Raw genomic sequence first — 22,245 nt, 5'->3', positions numbered from 1 at the left:
GACTCACAGGTTCATTGAGGAGTACAAGTTTACTCTATTAAAAAACCTGTCCTGATGTACCCTGCTATCTGATCTCTGACCTGGTTGTCTGAGGCGCCAGCTGTCTCCTCATCTGTTCAGTATGGGCGTTACCAAGAGATCCAATGCCTGGGTTATAACAAGTGGGAAGTGGTAGTGCTAGAGAACTACTACTGTGATGGAAACGGCTCTGGAGACCACCTGACAGTGCTTCCCAGACCACCACCGATCTGCAGACCGGATGTGGGAGCTGACAGCTTCCCCTTTGGATCTCTCTGGAACTCTCCTATAGCCTTACCCTTTTCCTTTCTCTTGTTTTTAATGTAATTCTGCTGGTAAAAGGTTTCTGGATGTTTCCTTGTGGGCCAGATACAGAGGGAGGAGCTGAACTTCAGCTTCCCATGGCAAATCACAGCTCTCGGAGAGCTGTATATGTCAGTCTGAAACTAATGCTAGAGCAAACCATTCAGTCAGACCAACTGTGGACACCAATTTCCAAAACACAAAGTCAGAAGGAACCATCAGCTATATCAAATAGAAAATGGACACACGGAAGTTTCAGCAGCTCATCAGTCTTACTTCTACATTGAAGTGCTGGAATTTCATTCTCGTACTTTTGGGTGTTGACCTCTCAAACCTTTATTTATTTTATCTATCTCCTGACCTCAAACCTTCTGAGTTTTGTACTTGCCAAACAGCCAACGAACAGGCTTAGATTTGTTATTATTTGTTTAGAAACTGTTCAGCTCAGATGCACATAGCATAATGTGATGGCACCACTCCCATTCCTCGCTGAAATACTCACTTGATTCCTGAAATGGTACTCTGCATTTCAGCTACCGGTCAGATCAAAAGAGGGAAAGAGGAGGAAGTCAGATAATTATTCTTGATGTAAGTAGGATTAGAGAAATTTAGAAAACACAATGCCTTTTATTTTGTGCCTTCTGCAAGGATATTCCTTTCCAGCTAGATAGTTTTAAAAGTGCCTTGATTTCCTCCTCTCTTTGAAAGAGTGTGGAATCACAGACTATGCTGTTACGTATAACACTCAGTCTTTTTACACTCTGAACACCTCTGATCGGAACATACCAATGTACAATGACGTAGAGAAGAATTTACAACACCCCTATGGAATTCATCCCAGCATCAGTGAAGTCAGAGTGTGATTTACCACTGAAGTTGATAGCCCTGGATTGCAGCCAGGTAATGTAAAATGGACTTAGAGGCGTGCTCAGCACAAAGGTATGTCCTTGAGAAAGCAGGTTAATGCAAGCAAGAGCTGCCCTCTGGAACTTCATGCAGCCCAACACTTGGATATCTGCAGGAAATGAACACGAGGTAGGTGGACATAATTCATTCCGCTTTAACACAGTAATCAATCAAATTAGTTTGTTCTTTATATAATTATTTCTAAAGACCCCATGTGAAGTACTAAATGTAAGATTTTTACTTGCTGTTTAAGGTTATGCAAAAATCTACATGCAATACACACATTCTTTTCATTCTACACACATCATCTCATCTATGCATCTGTCCCGTCCCCAGGACACAACTTGGTTAATGAGACACATCACACAAATGTAGACTGTTCTGCTGGAAAACCACCACCAGAGTAGGAAGGATTTGCTTGACGTTATCTCAGGAGCTGGGAGGGGGGGGGGAAATGTCTCTGCAAAGATTTCTCCACATTCATTAAAAATAAATCAAACATCTGAAAGAGGAAAAAGGCAATTAGCTACTGGATAATGACTTCCTGCATTTTGCCAAGGTTCCAAACCCACTCCTACAACACTTCCACATTTAAGTCATTGGGAACTTGAAATGTTCAGTGAAGACGAGATCAGGGCTCACATAAGTTTTGTGCTGAGAAACAAATGTTTATTACCAATAGCTCTTTTGAGGACTTTCTTGCTCGGTGATAAATTAGTTTCTGTCACATGCTTAGATGCTAGAGATGAATCCATAGGCCACTGGCAAAATAAAGTGAAAGTCAGGACCTAAGAGCATCATCTCATACCCATTTCTTGCTCTAGAATAAATACTAAACCAAACTTCAGCAGGACGTCCTATTTATGAGTTGCTCTAATCCCAATCTAACCAAACTGATTTTTATTAGCAGAACTACATGTGGCTTTAAATATTTATATTATCCTGAGATGAAAACATAGTATCAGATGAACAGAATTAAATGCCAAGGACAAAATTTGCAGTGCTCATTTTTTCTATTACTATTTTGTTTGATTCCATGTGTTTTGGAACAAATGGAGCAGTTTTCAGCACGGCACTTAAATATGTGGAAAGCATGAAAGACTTAACAGCGCCCACAGTCCAGCTGCAAGAAGAATGCATCTTGTTGGTTTTTGGTTTTATTTTAACAATGACTTGTCAGTGCAGTGGTATATAACAAGTAGCACACTGTTTGGGAATGCAAGCTGAAATATGCAAGGTGGTTTTTCTTCACTCATCAGCTAATTCTGGTCTGAGCAGATTTTCATTCTGCAGGCAGGCAAATGCCCTCCCAGAACACAGGAATAAGAATACAGGTTATGGTATCCCTACAGTTTTGGACACCCAGATGGCAGCACATCAAACCACACAGCGCATATAGAACGTCTTTCATCCAAAAATCTTTGGGTCCTTTTATAAACATGCATTAAACTACTTGACATTCTTGCAAGATGTAAGACAGGCCCCATTACAGCCGACTTGTGGCTAGGAAAGCCAGGGCATGGAAAATGGCAGGCATTTTCATAGAATGATTAAGGTTGGAAAAGATCTCTAAGATCACCAGGTCCAACCATCAGCTCATCCCCACCACATTCAATATATCGTGCCACTCAGTACCACATCTACATGTTCCTTGAACACCTCCAGGGATGGTGACTCCACAGCCTCAATGGGCAGCCTGTTCCAATGCTTTACTACTCTTCCTGAGAAGAAATGTTTCTTAACATCACCAACTTGGATGTCCCTGGGATACGTGTGCAGTGATGAGTCCCACTTGCCAGCCCTAGTGGGGAGATGGGATACTTTGGTTGGAGCCCTTGGCTGCTTATGTTCAAGGAACTAGCTGGCTGTTTTCCCACATGCAAAATTTTGACAAGGTTACAAACTGGATTTTGACACCTGAGCATGATTGTTCTCTTTTTTTCCCCCTTATTCTGTAGTGGGAAAGTATCTGTGATGGAGAAGGGACTTGGATTACTCTAAGGGTGGAAATGAAATAAGGCCTGGACAGACTGGAGAAGGCTTCAGACACAGAACAAATCGAGGGCTGCCAATCATTGTCTGACCCAAAGAAAGAAGCTGTGTATCTCCAGGGTAAGTGTTTTGTTGTCCCAACAGGGTATTTACCAGTAAAATCAAGGAGAGAAAACACAGTGTAAGGGTGTTTATGTTTGTGCTGGCCACCTTTGATCCCATGGGATTGGGTTATGCTGCCCTATTCTTTCTTCCCCTCAGGATAAGGATTGGTTCCTTGATTCAGCTCTCTGCTTTTCTCTTCCCACCCACACATACACCAAGATAAAACCATTCCCTATAGCAGACTGGGACTTCAGTCAAAAACTAATTATAAACAATAACGGCTCAACAGCTTGTTTCAGTTTGTGGTTCTGTGAATTTGCGATGCAAACTCTGGCTTCAGCCCCCCTGCTGGTAACACACAGACCAGCTTCCTGAAGCAGGGCAGCAGCAGAAGGCTGCAGACAAGAGCAATAGGGGGATGCAGAATAATGAAGGAGAGCAGAAATGAAAATAAACTCCTTCAGTCTGTCATTGTCTTCCTCTCTGCCCTCCAGAAAGAGTATGCTGGTGATCTTTCTAACCAGGGGGAACCTGGCAATCTGCACATGCTTGCCAAAGTTACAACAAACATGGATGGGATTTGATCTGTCAGTCCTTCCACTGCTTTCTAGTGCAAACGAGGCCAACACCTCAGTAGGATATGATGCTGTGTAATGCAGCACATATGCCTGACTCCATGCCAGCTGTGGTTTCATAATAAGACACATGTCACGGACCTCTGGTTCCACAAGATCAAGCTACTTTTTCCACCTAAGAAACTTAAATATGCTGAATGTTGCTTTTCCTTTTAACCTCAAAGAAACTGGACCCAAACTAATAGTATTTTATCAAATGATTGCCAAGATGGGGTGAGATTCATTATAATACTTTGGGTAATCAAGGCTGTTTGGTTTGTCCACAGCTACTGTACACAGTAGCCATTTCTGATGATTCCTTTTTTTTTGCTTGCTCTCATATGCTATGTTGTCAGTGCCAGATTACAACCCAGTAACACCCAGCTAAACTCATAATTATCCTCCTTGTAAGTCAGGAGCAATGCCAATGAACTCTTACATAAAATTGGTAGAAATCAACATAAGACCAGTTCATGATCTTGCACTGAAAGGCATAGCAAGGAGGTGTATGCTAGTGGCAAGCTTCACCCCATTGCCTGGGAAATGTACACTCACAATGGACAAGAGAGAGCATCACACAAATCTCAGTCCTACCGGGTAGGCTGGATGCACCTCTGGATCTCAAGGAAAGGCAATTCAAGCTGTCCCACTGCAGACTGGTAGGTAAAGAGCTCACAAAAGCATTAGGCAAAAGTATTCAATAACAGAAGCCCAGTGTGGAACCCTTCAAAGCCGTGGGTTTTCTAGGCTTGAAATAACCAAAGCCCTGTGTGAGGTGATTCTGAGAAGCACGGGTTACATCCACCTCTTTACAAAAAAGGCAGACACTTTTGTGGAGGAAGTAAGAGGGAGAAAAGCTCTTCAAACACATTTGATTAGCAAAATAACTCATTTAAGATGGCACAACACAAGGAAGACTTGTAAAAGCAAATCTGTTACACAAAAGAGTTGGATTTTCCACAGCCAAAAGATGCTATCATCCTGCAGTTCAGTTTTTCAGCCTTTTTCTTGACAGAATAATAAGAACCTCTAATTTTCTTTTAAAAAACAGAAAACACAATTATCTATGTTCTCAGCTACACTGGTACACATCTCTTCTGCCTATGCTTATTGGTAGTTGCTGTATAGTCCATAGACAGAGCACATTTACTCTTACCTACAAACACATTCTCTCAGCCCGGGTATCCTACAGGCAGCACTGCACTTTGCTTTCTATCAATCAAAACCAAAGGACTTCGATTGGGACTCAAATTTCAGTCCTCAGTCTTCACCTCTGGGCACAAAGGTTCTTTATGGGACCTTAACAAATGCAAAGAAATGTTTCTAAACTCAGCAGGGATTGAAAGGACATTATGTTTACTTTCAGGACAGGGAGATAGAGATTTATGTAGTCATTGATCTAAGAGAGCATATCATTGCCTAAACACATCTTTGAGTGCAAAAAGTTTTCTTTGTTGAGTTTGGACCGAGAAGTACAAGTAGAAAATTAAGCAAGGAGATCACTAACTATGGTTGGACTAAATGAACTTAGTAGTTTTTTCCAAACTTAAGGATTCTGTAATTCTAAGTTATAAAAATCCTTAAAAACTTTGCAGTCTTTTTGCAGTTCACCTTGACTCTCTGTCGCTTGTAGCATGGACTGTAGGCTATGAGCTCCAACATGTAGGTAGGTCCAGGTGCTGTTGCTCTCAGTGGCAGACATCCTCGGCACTGAAGCATTTAGAATTATTTCTGGTAGCCAAGTTGCTTTTCATGTAGCCTGCCCAGGCACTCAACACCGCTTGAACTTCAACTGCACACAGCATTTGCACTTTGGGATGAAGGCTAAGGTGAATAAGAAAAAGAGAAAAAAAAAACAATAACAGGAGAAGAAATTTAAGTCCTCGGGGTTATAGGCTCAATCCCAAGAAATGAGGAAACTACTGTCAGGCTCCAGAAGCTTTGCAGTAATCACTCAGAATTTATTATCTTATTAGTTTTCTCTATCTTTAAAAGAATCAAACCACCCAACACATCAGGATTTATGGCCAAAGAAAAGAAAAAGCATTATCTTGAAGTTACAATGAAGAAGATAAAAAAGAGGTGTGTAATTGTTGAAAGAACAACAGGATGAATCGTTTATACATATTGTGCAATTAATAATCATTGAAGGCCTGTTGGAAGTTGCATATAGTTGATAAATCAACATAAAAAACTGAGTTCTTGTTCTTCTGAGCATTACTCTGGTTGCATTAATAGCCAGCCAACAAAGAAAGTTTTTTTGTTTTTTTTTTCCCTTACTTGCCCTTTTCAAAGCATATTGAAATGGGAACAACAACAAAAAACCCTATAGCAATACTGAACTATGGACTTACTGAAACCAGTTTCTTACCACAGTAGACAATGATCAGCAGTGAAACGGCAGAAAAGACAACTGAATCTTGCTCTGAAAATTTTCAAGTCTAAGGGAAAGGTTTGAACTGATTATCAGAGGTGAATTTCTATTAAAGGCTGACCTAGAATTGAGAAAGTGCCACAGCTGAGCATTTGTCTTGTTACCATGTAGGTTCACTGATTAGCTTTCATCTTCCATTAATGGAAAGCCAGAGACAGATGAAGAACTGGAGAGACAACTAATTGTGTCAGGTGCTGAAGATGGAGGGAAGTGCCAAGACCAATTCCCAAAGCCTCTTTATTTCTTGCCCAATGGTTTCTTGTAGTAGGTTGGGTGCACTGTAGAGTGCTTCCTCGGGTCTTGAAAATCCCCCTGGGCACCTATCTACTTTGGTGACACTTCTGAAACTGTCATTTTTAGATGTGTGCCCAAGTGGTGCTGAAAACAATGCTTAAGTTCTTTGTGGAAAGAGAATCATGATAGGAAGATCTGGAAGAATTCAATGGTGACTAGATGGAAGGTAAGTTAGAAAAGTAAAGGACAAAGTATTGCATGTCGGTTCACATACATGTACTAGTGGAGCTGGGCCAGCTACTCCAACATTTTCCCTTTTGAAGGAAGCAAAGTTAACACCCATAAATTAGCCTCTTGATCAAAGTTTGATCAAGCATCTGAGATGAAATGATGGATTTTTCTGAAAGCATGTATTGAAAGCATGCTTAATGTATGCATATATCTCTTCCTGTGGTTTCCTTCAAAGGGTCTTCTTCCTTTCCAACTGCAATCTCCTTAGGCAAAGAGCTGAGTGTAGAAACAATTCATCCATAAAACCATGTGCTAAAACTTCTAATTATCACTGAACTGCTGAAAAATAATACACTTATTAAAAAGCAACACTTTTTTTTGCCTCTAGTATTTTACTTTAGTAGTGTGAGGTAAAGCTGGGGGAGACGGCATAGCAAGTGTCACTTGTTCCAAACTTTGATAACTGTACATTTAAAGGCAAATCTTAAATATTCAGGCACATTTTTAAGATACCACTCTACAACTCCTTCCTGTTCTACAACCCTCCACCTTTCTGTAATTATCCACAGTATTTTATCTATATCACAGAGAGCTCAACTTTTAAATATACAGGAGGTCTTAAAATGTGTCCATTATTTAAATCTTAACCAACATACTTTCCCTTCAAGTGACAAAAATCTTAACCAACATACCTTCCCTTCAGCTTTATAGGAAAGGCAAACCTACCTTGAGGAAAGAGGTCTTCAAAAGAGCCACTCCTAAGCTGATGAGTTCCAAAGAGCTGTTACGAAACAGTCTCAGGAAAGCTCTGGGCTACAAACTATGCATTCAGGATGCAAAAATTACACACAATGCACAATGAGACTTTTGCATGGCAGCATCTAGGTTAGCAATGTCAGTAAGAGATGTGTTTTGCTAGGATTCAGTGTGACCAGATCATCCTGCTAAATGGATAAATCTGCTAAACCTGAAGAGAGTTACTAACAGCCAGTAACGTAAAAACAACATCTTGAAAAGCACTACCTTTAGTTTTAGTTAGTTAGTTTTGATTCAGGCACCATATCTTGCAAACATTTGCCTGTGTACAATCAGATAGTTCCTTAAAAATGAATATTCAGTACAGGAAAAGGCACTGCCTGGTCTTTTTGCTACTAAAATTTTGATATAACCCATTATTAAACATAGTTCAACTATTGCTGTGATAGTCTGAATGACTCAAATCAATGTAACTATTGGAAACAGATTGTTTTTGTCTTCAAATCCTGATCTAGGAAACTAACACCTTTAATTTAAATATATAATTAGCAACGGAGAGAAGAGATGACAGCGTCAGGCAGGCAACTTTCCTATTTTGATCCATACAAGGCAGCAGAGCAGTGTTATTAATAGAGCACAATAGCATACATGCTATTCACATTCCTTATCTCTTCTCTACAATAGAGTCATAGCTTGCAATCTGACTGCAAAACTCAAGAGACACACATGAAGAATGACATAGTCAAACATTGTCATCTACTTGAATGTTAAAATGAGAAACAATCTGTAACCAGAACATCTTTGAAATCTGGGGGGATAAAAAGAATTGGAGGCCACTGTTCCCCAAACTGTATTAACTGTGCACATGCGTGGGTCAGAGAAAACACTTCAGGAAGAGGCCAAATGAACTGGAAGAGGTTGTACATGTTAAAGTAGGGGGAGAAGCAGGAAAAGGAGACAGATGATGAAGGAGAACTTCCTATGGCTGAAGGCTGCTGAGTACATGAAGAAACGGGACAGGCAGTTTGGAAGCATCCGTTGTGTTTTGCAGGTGAGGACACAGATCACAGAGCTGATGAGATAAAGGGAAGAAGCCAATGAAGAGTCACAAAGAGAGTGAGTTGGCCAATGGGGATTGCTACTCATACTAGCTGCAAACCTGAGGTTATCTGAATCACAGGAATGAAACAAAGAAGTGGATTTCCTCACAAAAGATGAAACCAATCCTTACAAATACAGAGGCTGTACTTTTAAAATCTGTTTCAAAAAAGACAATTTAGATAAACAGCTGACAGCATGATCATTAGAAGTTGTTTTATGCTTTGAGGAATCAGATCTCCAGAAGGTATATGCTTAATAGGGCAGTTTCAAAGACTGCATAATCCATACCTCTTTCATGAACAGGCCTTTTGAGCTGCAACAGCAGTGCAGTTTTAGACCGAATCCCTTCACTGATGTGAAGAGGATATTATTGCACACTACAGGTAGAATAAAACCATAACAAACTTCCTCAGAAAGCTACAATTTGGAAGCAGTGTTTTTATTACTTTCATTCATGAATGTTTTATTCTTACTACTCACAGACCATATATATCCATCAAAATGTCCTCGTATATAATGAAAATCTGAAACTACTAAAATCATCCAATCCTAAAAAAGAAACATAGGCATGAAATTGCTGAGATGTCTGTCATACACAGCTTTAAATGGACCTTGCTCTGTGACTTTTATTTTCTGTCAAAATTTTACACTGCTTAATTTCACTAATGTGCTGATGGAGTATCAGTTTGGAAACCTGAAAATTCACATCTTTTCAATGAAATATTCACCCCAGGACATAATATCAGAAGATGGTTGGAAATAGTTGGGAGTGGGAACTGGCTTTAAGGTCCCTTTCAACCAAAGACATTCTATAATTCTATAAGATAATCACAAGTAATATCAAACAAATCAGCTTTGCATTTTATGACCTGCTTCAATACCTGCTGAATCTGATGGCACCAAGTTGGCTCATGCTGAAGCTGTAAATCTGATCCTGCTAGAATCAAGAGATCTTCTCCCAAGGCTGCTGTGCTGCACAGCTCCTCATTAAGGTCTGTCGTGGTTTCAAAAGATGATGGAAAGCTCTTTCACATATTGCTGGGATGCTTACAGTTTCTTGGAATATAAAAGTTTAACAGTATTTGTAAAAATATAGATCAGCAATAATTAGCATAGATGTTGACTAATGCTCAGGCAAATGATCAGAAGAGTTTAACTGATGGGCATGGATAATAAAATCCCAACATTTAATTAATGCTACAGCAATGGCAAATTGAGTCTGAGGCATCTAGCTGAGATACTGCTCAGCATCAGTATCAGGGCTGTCAGGCAAAAAGATTTGGTGGAGTTTGTATACAAGTGCAATGATCAAAAGCCAGAGATGGAAATAATACAGGTACAATAAACCCAGTTCTCCACAAGCATATTGATAATTTTCACAGGGTAGAAGACATCATTTTTGGTTACTTTGCAATGTAAGTGAGGAGCATCAAGTCAGTGGTTTGAACTTGCCCAAAACAGCAAGAAAAAATTATGAAGTGATTAATAGGGAAAATATTAGCATAGCAGGAAGGAGAAAGGAAATGTCGTGTTAAGTCTGAAGTGTAGATGAATGTTTCCTGGACGCTAGCCAAGTTCACTCATCAGTTTGATAGTACAAAAAAAAGGATTGTTTTGAATTTTTTGTCACATATTTATCACTCTTCCATTTCATAAGATATATGCTAAAGAACAGAGTGGATTGGTTCCTCTAGGACCAAGATGCTTTGACTTCTAAATAAAGCAATGATGAAAAACAGCTTTCAAAGAATATTTCTCTTTGAAGACAGTATATGTGGGGGATACACAAGAAAAAAAAAAGATTAATTGCTCCCCCAAACACCGCAATAACACAATGTTTAACAATGGAAAAGTTTGACTTGGAGCAGATTAATTACCTTCTAGCAGCTTTAAATTAAAATAGATAAGCTGTTCCTTCCCTAAAGTTTTGAGCTGGGTTCTCAAATGTTATGATTTATAACCGATCTAGTCATTGTTTTTCCTCATAGTCATTGTTTTTCCTCGTCTGCTCCATGTAGCTGAATGCTTTAAAGTACTGGAATTACTTTTGTGCTGTATACAAAGCAGAATATTGCCATATCCAATAGCAAGCAAAAGACTTATTATCAGTTGGTTCCCATGCCATTAGCTAGAATTATATTCTACCATTGCTTCTGCCTCCTATACACATTTTAAAAAATTTTCACCTGTCATATTCGAGACAAAATTTCACAAGTCCAGAACACAATACACATCGAAATTCGTGTTATCCTTTTTTTTTTTTCTTGTAAAATTTTCTTTTTACTAAAAACACTGCGGCATACATCTCTTGACATCTCTTAATGGGTGTGCATTTCCAGGCATGTTTCCATATTTAAATGCAAATGTGAGCATAGTGGAAAATTACCATGGAATTAAAGATGGAATTCTACCAACATCCACCTGTTAAACACATGCAAATACTCTCTGGGGAAATGGCATGCACCCCACTGAATCACAGCCCATGGCAGCTCAGGGCCGTCTCCATTCCTTTGACCCACTGCTGAGGGTGGGGACTTCCACAGCAAAGGTCCCCTATGAGCTCTGCCAGTATGCATGTGAGGGGTCACCGTAATGGTTGCACATGGAGGCCATGACTCTTCCTCTCAAATACGTGGGTCTGAAGTCACACAGAAATCAGAGAATCATTAAGCTTGGGAAAGACCTCTAAGCTCATCTCATCCAACCACTAATCCATCCCCACCATGCCCACTAACCATGTCCCTCAGTACTACATCCACCCAGTTCTCGAATACCCCCAGGGATGGGGATGGTGACTGCACCGTCTCCCTGGGCAGCCTGTGACAATGCCTCACTACTCTTTCGGAGAATAAATGTTTCCCAGTATCCAACCTGAACCTCTTCTGGCACAATGTAAGGCCGTTCCATCCCATCCTATCACTGTTACCTGGGAAAAGAGTTCCAGCCTCACCACAACCTCCTTTCAGGCAGTTGTAGAGAACAATAAGGTCTCTGATGAGCTGCCTCTTCTCAAACTGAACTTGATTTCTCCCTATAAAACTTGCATTCCAGACCTTTCACGTGTTTGTTGCTCTTCTCTGGACACACTCCAGGGCCTCAAAGTCTGTCCTGTAGTCATTTCAGATCAAAATTAGCATTCTCATTCTTTATCCCTGCTTCACAGTTCAACATAGTGTTATTAACACCAGGAATAGTGCTTTCATTATTGAAACATTTTTTGTTCACTTGTTTATTTTAGCAGACCTGAGAAGTCTGACTGATCAGTTGTGGGTTTTTTTGTATTAAGAATAAATTGGTGGGAAATTTCTAAATTTTCTACATCTGTTTTGGGCTGAAGGTGTTAGGATTGTAAGTTATACTATTGTATTACATGGGAGTGTACAGTGTGAGAAATCGTTTGAATGTTACACTGCAACAAAGCATGCCTTTTCTTACCTAACTAACTGCAATCAGTATTCTAAATGGTTCAATTAGCTGCTAAGAGCATGAAGAACAGAAGAATTACCTTTATTTCCCCACTGTAACTTCTTGCCCGCATTTCTCCCACTCCTTCTCCTGCTGTTCTTCAGGAAATATTTTCAGTGTGGTTACAACATGTGTGATCTGCCTGCATACAGAAAGCCGTAAATCCACATTTCCAAATGTTTATCTAAGCTTTTGAACATCACGGAGAGCATGGTATCAGCATCCCACAAACCTCAGGGCACAGCAGCGCAGGAGAAGGAGCTGGCCAGATCCTATATCATTCCAAAGAACATGTTGATCTGGGGATGTAATGAGAAGCAGGTCTGCAGGAAGGTTTCCTTGGTGGCAGTTCCAGCGCGCAGGTGCAGGTGCACTGCCCAGACAGTGCTGAACAATGCATTTCTGGCATAGCGAGGACTCCAGTTTGGCTCGATGCTTGCAGCGTTCATGTCCAAACCCCGTTACTAGATCAGCCTGGAATGTCATTCCAAATCCGTGGTCTCCAGGCACTAATCAAGAGAGGGGGCCAGCAGGAGGGGACTGGCCTATTGAAAACTCAGAGCGAAGGAGAAACACAGCCTCCAAAAATACCATATCACTGAAAGGAATTAATACACTTTCCTTGCTTGTGGTCATTTTCAGAGACATAATAAATATAACCTGTGGGACCCATCCAGTACCTGCAGTTAAGTTGTCATCATGTACAGATGTATAATATCTTTACTATAGCAGTGCATTACATTATTTCCTTAAATTGGTCTCATACTTCAGTCTCTGGAAAAGCACCAGAAGAATTTACTGGCGCTAGGAGATTTGGATTGCACTAATGGTCCCCAGGGCTTCTTTGGAACATCATGGGAACTCCCTGCCACTTGCCCATGAGCCTTGGATAAAAGGAAAGTGAAGAGCTCTGAGAGCTCTGCTTTCTTTGTGTGTATTCTCCTTAAAGAAAGTTGCAGAAACAAAATAAAAATGACCACAACTGTATTGTCTTGGTTTAAATGGCATATTTTAGATATGACCATTGCAGACAGAAATGAAGATCCTGTGAAGCGTTCTTGATTTTTATGTAAATATTACCTTTTCACTGTTGAGATGTAAGGATGGACAGTATGATTGGAAGTAGAAGACCTTTCCACACACACACAAAAAAATCATTGGTATCATGCAGGAGAAAAGACAGGTACATGGCATTTTGATAATCTAAAAATAGAGGACAACAGAGTGATATTGAACAACAACTTTAACTGGAAATACTTTTTGGTATGCAATAAAATTACTTGCAGATCTCGGCTGCAGCACAGGAGATAAGTAGGCTCAGTTTGGGGTACTGAGGAATTTTTCAACCAAATGTTTATTTCAATATCCTGATTGCTCAGACCTCACCAAGGATGTGGGAAATCCAGTTGCATCTTTCATTGGATATTTAATTATTGATATAATTCAGATGGGAAAGCTAAAAAAAATGCAGCCACGAAAACCAATAATCATGGGGTTATTCTGAGCTTATTAGGGGTTGTTGCCAGTCTCTCTCTGCTCCTTTCCTCCTCTCTTCTCCCCTCCTGAACATTTTAAAGATAATAGGTCTTCTCCAAAAAGAAGCTTTAGGGCAGGTTTTTTTGTTTGTTTGTTTGTTTGTTTGTGAAATAGATCCCTCAACAGTTTTTCTGCTCAGTATTAATTTCAGTACCTGTAAGTTAACCATCAAGAAGCCACTTGTGGTCTCCTGAACTAGGCTCAGATATGGGCTGGGGCTGGGAGGGGCTGGGCTGAACATCTCTAGAAAGAGCAGTGAGGCAGTGGCATGGGCTACCAGGAAGGTGATGGAGTCACTGTCCCCATAGATGTTCAGCAACCACGGAGAAGTGGCACTTAGGGACATGGTTAGTGGGCATGGTGGGGATGATTAGTGGTTGGACTTGGTGATCTTGGAGGTCTTTTCCAAACTTAATGATTCTATGATTCTAATCATAATTAGCCAGCCAAGGTTCAACCATGCTAAGCAAAATCAAGATCAAACCCCTAGCCCGAACTAAAGATATGGTTGTGGATTCAGCAAAATTGTTTCAGTTTTGTTACGATAACCAGACATCATCTCAGACCTCACTTCTTCCTGTGTTGCCTGAACTCTTCTTCCTCTCCCTTCATACTTCATATACTCTTCTTCCTAGTGTAGTTTTTCAACAGGCAATGTAAGTAGTCCTAGCTCCTAGTGCCCAGCATTTTGACAGATATGCTGTTATTTTATGTGAAAACACATTCAGTAATTTAAGCCTCAATTCAGAAGCCTTATTCATTTTTCTTGCTTGTCCAAGAAGGTAAATTCATGCTCCAAGTGCTTTTCTAAATAAGGATGTATTGAAGTGAATGCCGAGCTATGTTCCCCACTTGGGACCTACCCCAATTAGCTGTTATTGTTCCTACCATTATTAATTATTAAATGCAGTCGTGCCAGGGAGCAGTAGTGGTGGGCACCTTGGAGGGGCAATCAACAGGGAGTGTGAAAGGGTTAGGAACGTGTTTTGTGCATGAGAAGTAGTCAGGTTTGTGGCATGTTGGCTGGCAGACCTTAAGCATACAGCTGAACAATTTAGAAGGGCTTGATAAAAACCAGCCAGACAGCACAAGCGTATATCTATTACATCAGCATTGAAAGGATTAATTCAATATCACTTCTAGTCCGCATCAAGGGAAAAATGAGGCTTGTGGAAAGATGCACGGCTGTCTGGTGAAGCAAGATATATAGCACTGGGCTTTGTGGCCTGCAGAGCTCCTTTTTTAATGAGTGAATGCACAGATGAGTGCGGAGAAATTGTTCCCTTTATTTTCAGAGAATCTGCAAGAGGAGAAGAGCTTGTGTTCAGATCTGATTTCCCATCTCCCTGTGCAGCATAACACTGTCTTGCAAGTAAAATGCCATGAATCATTTCTGCTTCTTAAATTACACATAGAAGCTTTAACCCAAATCACCTTCCAAACAAGCACATAGCTAATTCATATTTTCTCAAAGCGTTTTCCTACTTTTCCCTTCTTTGAGGTGATAGTAAGACTGCACGAACATAAAGGGCAAGACAGCCTCCCCCCCAACACCAAAAGCTTCTCTCCTAGGATTTTATTAACTTGCAGTTTCTATTTCCTATTTCCAATGTATGGGTAGATTGCTTAAAGCAGTAAAAAGACAACCGTTCCCCTAGGAGACTTTATCTTTCTTAAGAGACTGAAGTTTGAATTGGAAAAAAAGAGAGAAATTAAAAGTGAAAGAAACAATATTTGCAGTATTTAAGTATAAGCCAGATGTGGAAATACACATCTCAAAATTAAACATTTACTGAGTTGGCAGCAATGGAATTTTCTTCTCACACACGTAAATGTCAGGCCTGCATGTAGACTAATTTCTACCTCCACATCTATCTGCTACTTGCTCTCTGTTGCTCTCATCCTTCCCTGGGTTCATTTTGATTTGGGATCCCTCATTTCCCCTCCTTTGCTATTCATTTTCTCATAGTATCAAGAACACCTGGTTCGGTATTATTGTGAAAGTGGTCAACTGACACAGAAAGCAGTTGTAACCATGTGGGCCTGTAAGTATCAAGGTGTGGTGACAAAACTGAAAAAACACATCTCTGTTTTTTGTGAGGGACAAAACAAAATGCTGCCCTCATGGAATTCTTGGAAACGAGTATCTCTTTTCTCAGAGGTCCAACATAAATTACTCTACCTTTCAGCAAAACCTTTACAAAAAAATTTAAAAAATAAAAAAGGAAAGGAATGTTGAAGACAGACTTTTTTTCGCCTCAACTCTGAATTATTTTACACTCTACTACTGTATGTAATGTGTGGAAATCTCTAAAATTAGGGGCTGAATTCTGTCTAATCCTTGCTGAGATTGGATATGGAAAATTTTGGAAACTCAGGACTTTTAACCTGTTTTCCTGAAACAATGCTTGATTTACAGGTCTTTAAAGATGGTAAACATTGTACATGGTATCTTGGTATACCTGACAATAAAATGGGAGGGAATTCCAAACCCAGGTAATGAATGACTGCCAAACGCTACGCCCACTCACTGCCAAAACAGACCACAGTTAAGCTGCAAGAAAAGAAGGGCACGATCTGATGGGACGGATCTTGCCAATAGCAAAGAACAACATGCTGTTTCTGAAAGCACCTGTGTGTCATGGTGCATCACCACAAAGCCCTGAGTGCCGGACCTCCCATGCTCAGGCTGATGCAACAAGTTTCACTGCTGATGAGATAAGGAAATGATTTCAGACCATTACTTCAGAGAAAAACCTAGGACCCTTGCTCTACAGCAAAAGGCTTCTTATCTACATATGCTTTATGAAAGACTGTGCACTGTGCAGAAGAAATTAAAAATCTTCTGAAAGGCATTCATCTCATCCTCTTTCATAAGCAGAACTGAGAGCGATGCTCCATGTATAGCTGATCAGACAAAAGGAGCCCAAAATTTGCCTTTTGCTCGGCTTCACTCAGCAGGTTTTTTTGGTACTGTTCTATGGAATGAACATTCTCCATTTTCTTTGAACAAATTGTATTACACTTGTTTCTCATCAGATTACATAAATTAGCTGAAAGGGAATGGATTTGATTACAGTCCAGATTCCAGACCTCTTAAGAACTTGCAGCCTAACACATTCCTTTCATTTAATAAACTGAAACCAAATGAGGATTATATCATATAAATAATATTCCCTTGATAGGGCAATGCAATAAAATGTCAAAAATACTCAGAGGAACCATGTAGATCAAATACAAGATTCTCTGATATCACCCATTGGATTTAAAATATGAACCTCACATGAATATAATTGTTCAATATTTTTATCCTGTACTGTGAGTAAGAACCTGATTCAGAGGACCTAGAGCCCAAATTTTAATATCTTCTGACAGCCTCAAACAGCTAATGAAAAAACGTATTGCAGCAAAGTATGGGTTTTCATATTTAAAAGATGATTTGATAGCTTTGCACAAGATCCTAACCTCTCCTGCAAAATCCAAGATTTGCATGTCAGTGTCTCGACTAAAAGTAAATAAAGCCTTTAAAAAAGGCTTCAAGAAAGCTCTGAGTGAGGCAGTTTTCTGAACCAAATAATTCTTTAAGAAGGCTGGTACCATTTTGGAACAACTTAAATGGATACAATGAATTTTAGAAACAGTCATTCTTGACTGAAACACTCATCCATTGCTTGGGAAGAATTTTTGACATATTTTGGAGAAGTTGGGTAGACAATAAAGAGGCAGAGGAACAAGGCTGCTGGGACAAGGGATAACTATAAAATGCACAAGTAGCTGTAAGAAAATTCTTTGTAGATCACTGAAAAATGGCTAAAGACAGTTTTGATGATAGCTTATGTAGTCACAGCTCATCTAATCCTAAAGTTGTATTTAATCTGGCATGCAAATGCTAATCCACAATCCAGCATGTGAAATTCAAATTTAGACTCAAAGCAAGAAGCAAGACATATTTGCCCATTCAGTATGAAGGTTTACGGGGACATGGTAAATCCTCTGCCAACAGCAGTTTTAAATCAGAACTGTATACCTTTACAAACTATTTGTCAGTTACCCCAGACATGTGCTCTATTCAAGACTTCAGGAAATTTATGGTGTACCTTCTGCAGGATACCAGCTGAGGTGGTCCCTGTAGTTCCTCCTGGGATTAAAATCTAGAACCCTCAGCCTGTTCCTTTCAGTTTGCATTACACCTCCAGACAAGCTGTCCATGAAATGACTCTTGCAATAGGCATACTTCGAATCAGCAAGAGAACTTGCATTGGTGGCCAGGGAAGGCAACCTCTTGTTATGTTCTCTTCTACCTGCTTGTGACATTCCTGGGTTTGTGAACCCAAGTACTGTTCTTACATGCATGTCCAACTCTAACAGGCCAATGAAACACATGAAGGGCTTGCAAATGTCTTTGATGAAAGCTTTGTGCTCATTACTTGAGTTTACAACAATTCACTGGGGAATGTTTGCTTAAACTTCTACAGAACTAGCCAGACCTCTCATTTGGGGCTTCTTCATACCTGTCTTCTGTCTGCCCAATACGATTCTCAGTGTTAATAATGAAAGACATGGCAGGAAGAAACAATGCTGTTCTAGATGCCCAACCAATGCATAATTGGACATGCAAGAACTCCAGTGAGCCACAACTTCAATGGACTTCATAAATGAATCACTGCTAGAAATGCTCCATGATGTACGGGACTTTATGAAAAGCCATGCTTGAGACACATGAAGAACCATATCACTTAACCACAAAGTGAAGGCTTTTTCTTTAGCCAGGGTATGAACATGGAAAGACTGCAAGGCTTCATGATATGCAAGTATATGTATTAATATACATATTATCTGTATATGAATCTCATTAACTATACTACAGACATTCATATACATATACAAAAAGCACTGCACATGCTTTATCTGAACTTCTGAGCTTACCAGCTGAACTTAGAGATATGTTCTACCTCCTTCTTTGCCTCTTTCTTTTTTAAACAAAGAAGCAAAAGGAAGACATATGCTACAATTAGATGGAATGAACATACAAAATTGTCTATGATGCTTGAATTTGCCCCAGTGTTGACACAGGGGAAGAAAGCTGAGGTTGAAGCTTACATTAATTTAGACTTTTTCAATACAAGAGAAGCAGGAACTTCAGTTTCATCTCTTATTGCATATGACAACAATGACTTAATAGACTTCTCTGCAAGTCTCAAATGAGATCCAAATGTGTAGAAAGGACATAATATGCAAAGCAGACACAATATTATGTTTACTCCTGCTCTTAATTCAGTCATAAATAGCAACTGTCAACTTCTACTGTGACATTAGGAATTCTGATTCTCAAAGCTGAGATATTCAGGTGTGTTTTTTTTTTCCCTCATTACTGACATCTACTGTTCTGTAAATGTACAACACCAAACCTCAGCAATTTGCCCCCTCCAACACCCTGTGCTTTTTCTAATGCGTACTGGAGTTTGACTAAGCAGGATTCACAGTGATTTGCACAGCTTCCAGATAATTGATTTCAATTACAGAAAATCACTTGGAGAAAATAGAGAAAATGCAGTGTTTCCTTCACATAGGACACCTTTTCAGTGAGAGATGAGTAATGGCATGTGACATGGCAACTATCTGATTGTAGGTCTTACTTTCTAACACCTGGGAAGAGAAGCCTTCCATAGTAATCCACAACATCAGCCCACTGAAAATTTCACCATTTCTTGCCTCGTTTCCAATGGTACCCATTTGCTGCATCACATATGGCTTCCATGATGCTCAAGAGTGAATAAATATGAAAGGATCCTTCTGTAATCTGAAACCTGTTTTCTGTAATCAATTCTGATCCAATACAAAACAGTTTCACAAGTTATCTTCCCACTTAAGAACATACGTATAAATCTCTCTATCTCTTGCCTAAAAGCAAACAAGTAAAAAAATTAAAAAAAAAAATCAGTATAAATACCTCAGGTCTTTTAAATACGTCAGGTTCTTATTACGAGGGAGAAGTCTCTTACTCCCATTCGTTTAGGCTTAAAAATCATTGGTTGTCATTCTGTGTGCATGGCCAGTGTCAGTAGATATCTCCTGGCCATGAGAATTGTAGCAACAAATATAGAGTAAGGACCAGAAGATACAAACAAGACGACAAACATGTGAGTACAAATTTCTGCATGAAAACAGCTTTAGAAATTACATGTTTTCGACTTCACCGGGTCCAGGTGTCTTTCAGACTATAAGGGAATTATGGGTATTATGGCATATTATTAAGAGAAGCTTGGCAGAACTGAAGTGAGAATAAACATAGATGCAACATCACAAAACATGCCCTTGAATATTCCCCATGCCTCAGCCACCACCTTGAAAGGATATAGATTTTCCATAGATTCTGGGCCATATCTGGGCCCAATGTAGATGACTCTAACACAGCTGATCAATGCAACTGGCCATGCATTAATCATGGGATCAAAGTAGGTGGAGTGAGAATGTTCTTTATTTTGAGATGTGTCTCTACATCCAAAGCAAATCTTATTCAACTCAATATTCACAACAGATTTGTAGCTTTCCAGAAAGATGACAGACTGAAAACTAGTTCCCATATATTTTCCCATACATTTTCATTTCTGACAGCTGATGATTACCAGAGCAAAAATCTTGTAATTCAAATACTAGCAAACAAAGAGAGCAACAAAGCCTGTGTCTAGAAATAAAGCTGACCAAAGGAGAATGGCTATAAGTAGGCCAATTCCAATGAGAGAATCACCAATCAGAAATTTCAGACCACGTTCTTCATGTCTCTATAAGTTGCCCAATGAACTTTTTCACATACATATGTCAGTGCCATCTTGAAGGTGACAATAGGATACCTGGAAGACAGCTGTGCATTTAGCAGTGGTTCTGATTTTAGGAGATCACCTTCTGTGTTAGGATCACAGCACCTGGAAGAATATGGTACACCAGCTCTTGTGCTGCTGCTGAGATGCATTTATGGACAAAAGCATTGATGGGATGGTTTTCTGCGCTATTCGTTGCTGGGAAACCTTGTTTTCCCTTTACTCTGCTCTTTTACCTTTTACTTACATTATTTTCCAATGGAACAGAGAACAGGTTGGTAGATGGTAATTCTTCACACGCCTCCACAGCATAAAAAACAAAGATTGGTAGGATAAGTGTGAACTTGCAAGACAGAAGAGTTCTCACATCTTCAGACCCAGTTAAGAAAAAGCAAATACTCAAAGAGGTTATTAGGTAGGTCAGTTACAGAAGTATCTTCTAGCTCTAGACACGTTTGGCTTTACTCAGCTGAAATCAGGTGATACTTATTTTTCAAATACAGGGGAAATGGAAACAATACCACTTGGAACTCTTTCCAAAAGCATTCTTTATTTAAACAGCAGCAGATTTTTAGAGTGTAATGGACTATCTGGCAAACCAGTGTTGTACTAAGACATGCTCTTTTCCAATTTCATGTTTAATTCCATCAAAACACATGAAAACACATGTTACTCATTTTGCAATTTCGTACTATCAATGTCATTGCTACAAAGGGGCAGAAGAATCTCCAGCAGTATGTCTGAGCATCTTAAAACATGTGTCCTACCTATTCCCAGTATATCCCATGCTGAACAACTAATTATTTTATCTACATAGACAGGTAAAGCAGAGACAGGGCACTGAGAATAAAAGACCCTGCTGAGCACAAAGTAAGGCAACCACACACCACATCCATTCTTCAATGACAAGAAATTTATGCCATTCAACTAAAAATGACTCACCTTCTGTCAGCAAAGTTAGTTCTAAAGAAATAACTTCACTCTCAGAGTATGATCTAATCATTTTAAGAACTGACAGATGTTACTCTATTGTTTGTAACGTTAAACAGAGTTATCTTTACAGGCCCTTCTGCTTATAAAATTCATCTCCTGAAGTAATATTCATATATTATCAGCTATAAATCAACACTGAACTGCAGGCAAGTACACAGACTATCATCAAAATTGCTTTATGAATTATGAATTCTAAAAAACCAACCAAAATATCTAAACAGAAGTGTTTTATGTTACAGGCATGCTTTTGAGGCCTCTTTTCTCAGAACTAAAAGGCTTTGATCCTTCTCATCCGTCAACATAGTTTCTCCTCTTTCCTCATCCATGATTCACTTCTAACCTCCTATAAGCATTCGTTCATTAAAGTATGAATCAGCTTAAACTTCCTCAAGATATTCTGAATTTTTTGTGTCTCACTTTTTTGCCCAGAGAAGACTTGTATAAATTCACTTATTTCTCCCAAAATGATAGATCTTGATTTAAAAATAATTTTAAGAGAATGTGAAAACAACATAAAACCCATGAACAGGAAAATCTTCTCCTTCCAATTATTATTCTGATTTGTCTCTAACATAAAAAGCCCTAGTAACTGTGTTTATTTATTATACTTTATATATTTATACAAATATTTATCTCCCTATGGTGGAGGTTGAGCAGGTGGATGAAGTACAGGGTGGGAAAACTATGATTTGCAGCAGAAAAGGATTCTGTATTTTTCTGCTTATCCTTCTTCCTTCAC

At 39.4% G+C, this 22,245-nt stretch overlaps 1 long non-coding RNA gene across 3 annotated transcripts in view; it reads left to right on the top strand.

Moving 5' to 3' along the window:
• The first annotated feature begins 365 nt into the window (after window positions 1–365).
• LOC104910622 overlaps window positions 366–22,245 on the top strand; it is a 43,434-nt gene continuing 21,554 nt past the window's right edge. The window contains exons 1-3 of one of the 3 annotated variants that reach the window (XR_004159519.1): window positions 366–1,356; window positions 3,186–3,339; window positions 6,733–7,092. This is a non-coding gene — a long non-coding RNA (uncharacterized LOC104910622). Of the gene's footprint in view, window positions 1,357–3,185; window positions 3,340–6,732; window positions 7,093–8,644; window positions 10,907–22,245 lie in introns of those variants that run through there. The other 2 variants (XR_793263.3, XR_793262.3) reach the window with 2 other exon arrangements.

This window comes from Meleagris gallopavo, chromosome 4 (genome assembly GCF_000146605.3).
Source record: "Meleagris gallopavo isolate NT-WF06-2002-E0010 breed Aviagen turkey brand Nicholas breeding stock chromosome 4, Turkey_5.1, whole genome shotgun sequence".
NCBI lineage: Eukaryota > Metazoa > Chordata > Aves > Galliformes > Phasianidae > Meleagris > Meleagris gallopavo.
The sequence above is the reverse complement of the archived record's forward strand: the minus strand, read 5'-3'. Positions and strand labels throughout refer to the sequence as shown.